The sequence below is a fragment of the Heterocephalus glaber genome, unplaced genomic scaffold (assembly GCF_053883595.1).
Source record: "Heterocephalus glaber isolate CG9 unplaced genomic scaffold, H.glaber_assembly_v1.0 deba00001662, whole genome shotgun sequence".
NCBI classification, from domain to species: Eukaryota; Metazoa; Chordata; class Mammalia; order Rodentia; family Bathyergidae; genus Heterocephalus; species Heterocephalus glaber.
In genome coordinates, this window is record NW_028258403.1 from 12,932,144 (window position 1) to 12,941,067 (window position 8,924).

The 8,924-nt window shown below is 38.8% G+C and overlaps 1 pseudogene across 1 annotated transcript; it reads right to left on the reverse strand.

The window, feature by feature from the left end:
• Positions 1-1,313: 1,313 nt before the first annotated feature.
• LOC101697070 (phosphatidylinositol 3-kinase regulatory subunit gamma-like) lies at positions 1,314-6,916 on the reverse strand (annotated as a pseudogene). The gene is made up of 3 exons (XR_015445753.1): positions 6,692-6,916; positions 2,779-3,475; positions 1,314-1,473 (listed from the first exon to the last, which is right to left on the reverse strand). The product of XR_015445753.1 is annotated as a phosphatidylinositol 3-kinase regulatory subunit gamma-like (transcript).
• Positions 6,917-8,924: the final 2,008 nt, after the last annotated feature.

Here is an 8,924-nt window from a genome sequence, read left to right on the forward strand (position 1 = left end):
TCATTTATGCTCAATAAGATTTGATTGCATCCCTAGAGGTGGTTAAAATGTGAAAATACATGTCTTTGGATGAAAAACATTCTGATTTAGAGAGGTCACACTGGCTAGACTGGCTAATGCTTTTTCCCCATGCAAAAATAGATGCATACCATCTATATATTAGAAGATCAAGAGATAGATCTCTCATTTCCAAACTAGATAGATCTAGTTTCCAAAGAGAAACTGCCTCTCTTTTTATGCAAAAAAAGCCTTTGTTATTTTTCAGCCCCACTTCCAAAGTGCTGACCCCTCAGTGGCCTTGCTCAGAGTCTGATAATGCTGCCTGCTGTTTGCCTCAGGTCCACAGTCCTCTGTTGCTTCTCATACTACCTTGGCAGCCTCAGTCTTTGAGAGAGCATCGCAGTAAAATGGTAGTGCACATGTGTGGCAGATGCAGGGCACTGAAAGTCCTATTGCCTGATGACTCAGCCAATTTGGGAATATTGCCATTCTTTAATCAAAGAGGGACCTCTGGCCATACTAGGGGGCTTGGACCAGTTACTCCAGGACTAACAGCCTGGTTCCCACAGCTGTTGACAGGGGAAAGCTGAGTTCTCAATTCCAATTAGATAAGTCACTTTATTTCTTAATTTCTCAGCAAGATGGGAAACTCATTTAACTGCAGAGGACTTTTGAGAACACTGCTCCTAGTCAGGTGTAGTGATGCACGCCTGTAGTCCCAGCTAATCAGGAGGCTGAGACAGAAGGATTGTTTGAGCCTTGGAGTGTGGGGCCAGCCTGAGCAACATAGTGAGGCTCCTATCCCTTAAAAATTGAAAAAAGGAGGGGCGGAGGGAGAGAATATGAACTGCAATATCCTCTGCTGTGTCAGCCAAGTTCTGACAGGACCGATTTACTTCTTTGTCATCTGCAGCTTTTGCATTCATGGTGATGTCAGCCCTTCTTGGCACTGCACTAAGGAAATTATAATGTCCTGACTTTCTAAGGATATAATCTAATGCAAAGACATACAAACAGCTTTGTATTTGGAGAAGTGTTCCATATAAACAGAAGAGGAACAAGAGTTTTAAAATTCTTCAAACATTGATGTTTTTTCTTTCAGCTATATGTCTCAAATATGTAGCAAGAAACTTGGAGAATGGAAAGACTATAGATAATTCTAAGTAATCATTTATTAAAGGCCTATGAGTGCCCAGCACTGTGCCAAATGCTAAAGCAATGATAGAATATAATGTCAAAACTGGTCTTGAGAAGCTTGTGGCCTGATAGGAGAGCACATTTACACTTAGGAGCACAAGTGTTAGAGCAGGAGAGCTTACCTGTTAGCAGGAGAGTGGAAATGGGAGGCTTCTTAGAGGAGGTGACATCTGAGCTGGCAGATAAACTCTAAGCACAGGAAACTATGTTGGCAAAAGCTCAGGATGTGAAAATCCTCATGGTGGGCTGGGAGAAGGTATGGTTGGGAGCACAAGTCTGGAAGGCAAGCAGAGACTGTCATGAAGAGTCTTGTGTGAGGACCTTGGACTTTATCTAGTATGCAGTTTTACACTTACACCAGGCAAGACATGATCAGTTTGACATTTTTAAGCTATTAGCTTCCTGTGAGCATGAGGGCTAAGCTAAATATTTCTATTCCAAACACTTTTCTTGTAACTTACACATATTAAATAGTTTTCTAATTTGTTTTAACTTAAATTAACAATGAAATTAATTTTGTATGAGTTAGGGAATGGAGAGAATTTAATATATGACATTTTTAACAAGATAGTAAAGAACTGAAAAGATACAGAATGTATTAAGGTATCCTGGTGGTAGTAACTGAAGAAATGACTTATCAGCTCCAAAGACAGAGGGATGTGGGAAAGAGATCAGAATTATTGAAACTTTAAAGATTTTGGGGGTGATGGTTGCACACTGAGACTGGTTATTTTATTTTTTTTATTTTTATTTTTTATAGATTAAGAAACTTGGTAGGCAAAGAAGCAGTAGAGCCAAGATTTGAACATACTATATCTGGCACCAAAGCTTGCCCTCATAATCATCATATTTCCTTTCCAAGTATGGACTCTGTCAATAGTATCTTTGCCTGCTCAAGGAATATACCCCACACTCAAGGAAAATCTGACTAAGATATGGTTAATGGTTATTGCAGAATTTCACTCTCGTAAAAAAGAAAAGAAAAGAACAGAGTCTCACTATGTATCCCAGTCTGGCCTCGAACTCATGATCCTCCTGTCCCAGCCTCCCAAGTGCTGAGATTACCCACCTGTGCTGCCACAACCAGCTACTTTCTATTAAGAGGAAAACAAGCTTTAAAAATCAAAAAGTCATAAAATTATCTTAGGGAAAAAACACCCATATTTTCTATCACTACCTCAACAGATTAGTATTCCATTTTAAAATTTAAATACAGTTTCTCTTCTAAAGTAAAAACAGTTCTTTTTTTCTTTCTTTCTTTCTTTTATTTTCAGTACTGGGGATTGAACTCAGGACCTTGTGCTTGCCAGGCAGGCTGCAGCACCACTGAGCTAAATCCCAGGCCCAAAAACAGTTCTATTTAATCAAGCCATCCCTAGTCTGACAATGGAGACCAAGTTAGCCATACAGGAAACTACTAAAGAATTAAGCAGATTTTTTTTCTTTCAGTTTAAGGTCTCACAGATATCTGAAATCTAACATCAACAATTGCAGGGTCTAATTTGTTTAACATATAAATTTGAATCCCCAAGATAATTTTAGATATCATTTTTCCTAAAACATTTTACCCAAAGAACTTACACCACAGAGCAGGCATAGCATCCTTTCTTGCTACTCTCAGGACTTAAGAGTGCACCGTCAGGTTTCCCATAAAGCAAGTCCTCTGCTTGTACTCGATTGATATCCTCAACAAACCAAGTTTTCTCATCATAATGTGGCAGGTTTTCATCTTCTTCACTGATAAAATAGATCTCATCAGCATTCTCATTCTTGATTCCAAGGCATGCATTCAGGCGCTTCTGTCTCACTCCTTTGTGATTGAGCCATACAAGATGCTGATCTCGGATCTTGTGCAGCTGGATCAGGTCAGGTTTGATACTATTCATTTTTTTTAATCTATTTCTCAGTTGTCCAAAGCTTGTTTCTTCAAATCATGCTCTAGATGCATTTTGCTGTCATGAGTCTCACCCAGATGTGATTTCAATTTATCATAATTCATCATAATTCGTTCAATCTCCTTTTCATTCCCCTCTCTGCAAAATCACTCAATATATTCTTTGCTGTGTTGTTCTTGTGTGTGACATTGTTCCTCAAATATTTTAATTGTTTCATTAAAAGCTTCAATTGCAGTTCTATTCATCTGTATTTCCTGAGATGTTCTGGTTTATTCTTCATATATCCTATCATATTCTTTGCTCTTTTCCTGATACTGAGAGTGGTACTCTTGTAGTTTTTTGCCTACTGCATCAATGTTATCTTCTTTTACCAGAGACTGGTTCTATATTAGACAAAGCATGTCTAGAATCAACTACTGTTACTGGAGTAAACTGCCGCTTCCAGGGAAGAAGTCAGACTAGGGGGGTTCTGACAAATAGAAGCAATCAGAAAACAGACAAGAACAAGCAAATCTCTTCTTCTTTCTCCAGCCTTGACTTCTTTGTCTAACACTTCATGACAAAGCCTGCTAGGAAGCTGTCAGGCCAGAGTATAGAAGTTTAGAGCTGAGAGATTGTAGTACAGTTACCCTTCCCAGTGTGATATCTGTGGATGACAGGAAATGGGGCAAGCATCCGAGAAGCTAAAGATTTCTTAAGACATTAGCAGGTAGTGAATCCCCTTCTAGACTTATTTTCATAGTTATCTATGAGGGCTACAGCTATCTTTGTGACTTCTACTTCTCGTTTTCTTTCATGTCTTAGGACTTACTGGTTAGGGCTTTCTGACATCTCCCAGCCCAAGTCTATTATCCTGCAAACTATAGAACTTAGGGAAAAACATGATTTTGGCCCAGACACATCAAGAGGCAGGCATTGCCATCCTGGGCCTATCCCCTTTGGCCTATCTTAGTCATCTTGGGTTATCGTAGGCATCTATCTATGTGATTGACAGAAAAACCTTACTTTTCTTAGTTATTTCTACTTCATCAACATCCTAGCAAGTACTTTCCTTGGAGCCTTGCTCTTGGCAAGAATTTGCATTTTTTTGTAGAATGAATTCACGAGTGAGTCTTGACCATGTGAGTTAAGCATTTGTGTTTTTCTCCAATTGATTTCTCTGTGTAAGTCTTGCCTTACCCACTAGATGACAGTCTTTTTCAGGGCAGGTCTGTATGGAGGGAAAGGATGGATTTAGAATCCACAGAATTAGGTTCCAAGCTCTGATATTTACTAAGTTAGTTTAATTACTGACTTAACTCTAAATCTTAGTCCTTCATCTGCAAAATAATGTTTTGTACAGTATGTATTTTAGTAGGTTATGAGGGTGAGATAAAATGATATCATAACAGAATTTGGTACTCAATACATGTTTAATAACTAACTTACCTCCTCCTTTCATTATTTGTGTCTCTTTGAACATATCTTATGTCAGGAATGGCCTGGCTTGGCAAAACATAGAAGTGGAATTCTCCTTGGAGAGAAACTTAAATATCTTTATATAATTCAACCCCTCCCTAGGCACCCAGAACATTGGGTACACCAATAACAATTCATATATAAATGTAAGTGTGTATAAAAACTGGAAGTTAGTTCTGAAGAGGAAGGTCATCTTCAGTGTATGTGGATGCAAGCTGCCGGATACTGTGTCAGAACAATAGCTATTCATTGTGTTAGTTTCAGAGCTGGCACTGGCAAGCCAGTATCTCACTATTATTCCCACAAATAAATCTCAAGCAAAATTTCCATGACTTGGTGGTTTGGTGTAAACAACTCACTGCAAGATCTTTTTACCTGTGTCCCCGTGTCATTCTTGCAAACACTCAATGCTTTTTGGGCAGTCTTGTAAGTACAACGTAAGAATAAATGATTTTTTTAAAAAAACCAAAACAACAATAAAAAATGGTCATCAAACTCTGCTCTCAGGATTGTATTTTGCTGCAGAGTACACAGAGTAAACAGTTCCTTCCACCAGAGGTGTGCGTGGAAGATGCAGCCATCAAATAACACAGGTTGACAGAAGAGTCCTTTAAAGGCGCTGTAGCATTGACAGGCCGGCTGAGGCTATGGGCTGCCAGAGGTCCTGACTTCTGGTCCCAAGAACAATGACAGGCTTTTTATTTTTAAGTAGTAGTTAGCATTTGATAGCACTTAATCTTTGCAATGACCTTTACAGCTATTCTTATTAGTTATTCCTTCCAGAAGCTCTTTAAACAAATGAAACAACTATTTTTACTCAGCTCCCCCAACTCCATCTCCTTCCACTCTGGTCACAAGACCAGGGAGGTTCTCAGCATGTCAGGCACTTAGGGCTAAGCGGCATTTCTCATTGAGCAATGATCTCAGTGATACAGCACATTTTCAAGTTAAAATAATATTAAGTACAGAGTATTTTAATCTATTCAATATAGTCAGATCATGTCACTTCCCTGCTTAAAATCTTGGCATTTTCCTCCATCTCACTCAGTGGAAAGCCAACAACTCTGCAATGACCTGGAAGACTTGTGACCTCTTCCTCACTGTTTGTACCTCACTTCCTACTCATCAGATCCTCCCTTTCCCACCCTAATCACACTACCCTCTTTGCAGCAAACCACCCAGGAAGGCTCTTTTCCTAGGCCTTTGTGTTGGCTATTTCCCTGCTTAACATGTTCTGCCTCCAGATATGGCTTCCTCCCTTGCACCTCTTGCAGGTCTTTGCTTAAATATCACCTTCACCATGAGGTCTCTCTTGCTGGCCTAATTTTATTTTATTTTATTTTATTTTATTTTATTTTTCTTGGTACCTGGGATCGAACTTGGGTCCTTGCGCTTTCGAGGCAGGCGTCAGAACCACTGAGCTAAATCCCTGGCCTTTGCTGGCCTGATTTTAGCTGTAGCTGTGATCAAATGCTTATTGCCTCCCAAATACTACACATCATTTACTCAAGTTATTATGTTTACTGTTTATTTCGTACCCCCCACCCCAGACTATAGGGCACGGATCTTTGTCCACTTAGTTCACTGCTCTGTGTCAGGCACCTAGAGCAATAAATATGCATAGAAGGCATGTAATAAATATTTGTCAAATGACAAATACTACTCCTTTAAAGGCTATCATGAAATCTGACTTGAAGACTTGCAGTGCATCTAAATATGTGGTTTATCTTTGTACTCCACTTTATTCCCCACACTACATAGCTTGGTCCCTCATTTGAGTCTGATCAATAACTACTTTGTCAGATACCACCTTTCCCAAACAGTACTTCTACTTCTATCATGTTCTGTTCCCTTATTCTGATTCATTTCCTTCAATTTGTTATTCTTATGCAACATGATTTTTAATTTATTTTTCTTTGCATGTTTTGAACACCTCTGCATGTGTCTGTGGGATATTTCCAGAGATGATTGGCATGTAGGCCAGCAAACTGAGTAGGGGGGACACCCAACCTGATTGTGGGTGGTACTATGTATAATTGTCTTGTGGCCTAGATGGAAAAAAAGGGAAGAAAGGAGGAAGTTGGAGTGCATTTTGAAGAGCTCCATTATGCTTGGGCTGATGCGTCTTTTGCTACAGTCACATGTAGACACCAGATACCAATTTCTTCAGCCTCCCAATGCAGTCGTAAACCAGTGACTCTCCAGGGAGCTTCTAGGCCTTCAGTTTCAGATGGGTGCTGTGTCCTTGACTTATCTTGTTCTGCAGCTTCTAGCTTCTTAGGCTGAGAAGCTACTAGATCCTTTGGCTCTCCAGCATGCAGATGTCCATTGTGAACATCTGTCCATTGTGGTCCATTGTAGCTCATCATGATTTTGATTCATATTTTCCTGATAATTAGTGATACTGAGAACCTTTTTGTATACCTACTGACCATTTTTATGTCTTCTTTGGAGGATAGGTCCTCTATCAATTTTTAAATGAGGTTTCTCTTTTTTTGCTATTAACTTGTATGAGTTCCTTATATATTTTGGATATTAACCACTTAGTGGATACATGGTTCATAGGTACTTTTTCCCAATCTGTAGGTTGCCTTTTCATTTTGGTGATTGTTTTCTCTGCTGCGCAAGAAGGATTTTAGGTTGATGAAATCCTGCTTTTTTAATTTTTGCTTTTGTTGCCTGTAAAGTAATTTTTATGACTATAATATTCCGTTCTGTGTATATAATGGCTCTCCTATTGTTTTTAGGTTGCTTTCCTTTCAGGTAATATGAGTTATACTAAATATATATATTTTTTTCAACTAGGAATTGAAATTGGGACCTTGTGCTTGCGAGGCAGGTGGCGGCACCACTGAGCTAAATCCCTGACCCTATACTAAATATCTTTATAGTTTTCATTTTGTGAGATTCTCTCATTTCAGCCTGGTAGAGGTAGTTTGGATCTTATTTATAATCATAACTTATATAATCAGATACTAATTACTTTATATGCAGTAATTTAATCTCATTAATTTATTGAAGTCAATTATTATCCCCATTTTCTAGATAGGAAAATTGAGTGAAAGAGAATAACTTCTTTAGTATTACAACTACTAAGTGGCAGAGCTAAGATTTTAAAATAAGGTCCCTGCTTCTATGGCTTGAGGTCTTGTTCCCTCTTCCACCTCACTAGCTGGCTTTCTCCCAGTAGATGTCAGCAAACTTCCTTTGTCTTGTAAGTCATGACCGCCCTCTATATAGGAAGCTATTGAAAATGGAGGCACATCCATTAAACTCCCTCTGCAGACTAATGTTAACCTGTTCTTCCGTGCTCTTTTGGCATTATAGCTGAGCCACTCGGAGTGCTCCTAATGGTACTATCATGGACTTTGTATTTTTTTCTTTCTAGTCCCCAAAGAGACTGTGCAGCCTTGTTAATTAGTATTTCCTAACTGGATAATTTCAGTGGAATAAAGTTGCCATTTGAGGAATCCTGTCACGGAGGAGGAGAGGTTAGTCAGACCACCATTTGTCTTCCTGGGTCAAGGAAAGGTGTCTCACCTGTGCTATAGTTTTGCTAAAAGTCTCTTAATAAAATTGAGACATTTGTCCCTCTACAAATTTCCGGAAATTCTCATAAACTTTCATATATTATTATATTGTCATGCTTTTCCCAGAAAATGTCAGACTTTATACTCATAAATTCTTTTTGTTTAGCGTCCTAGGGCTAGTCTTTTGTTTTGCTTTTTACCATCTCTGTTGTGGTGAATATTTGGGGGCATGTACAGACGTGCTGAGATGTAACTCATCTGAACCTGGAGATTTAAATACAGCAACCAGGTGCTCTGTTCTTATCTTTGGACTATCTTTGATTTTAATTTCCTCTTGGACATGTTTTTGTTCTCCTTTCTGGTTCCAAGATCATTCTTGATACAGAAGATGAAAACAGACTAGGAGTGGAATGATTCTGTTTTCACCGTATCATCTCTAAGTTAACCGTGTCATCTGCTTCAAGCCAGAGCTTCTCTGGTTCTTTTTCTTGTACTGAAAAACCCCAAAGGCTCATATTGTAGTTCTGTGCAGCATTATCCCAGACCCAAACTTCCACTTCCCTGATTTGATTCTTTCTTTTTATGCCTCTCCTTTGCTTTTGGGTGCAGATTCCTCCTCCCTGCCTTTGTAATTGTCCTGGTAAAATATAAGCTCATTGGCAACATGATGATTTCTTTGGCTAGCTCCCAGTCTTTTTATCTTTTCAGAATTATGCATGAATGCAAAGTCAAAGTTAAATTATGTGGAACCTCTAGTTTTTCTAGAATCAAGTTCTATATGATTAAAATCTCTAACCATGGAATCAAAGAACAGTTAGTTTTGTGCCTTATGTGTGTGAAGTCT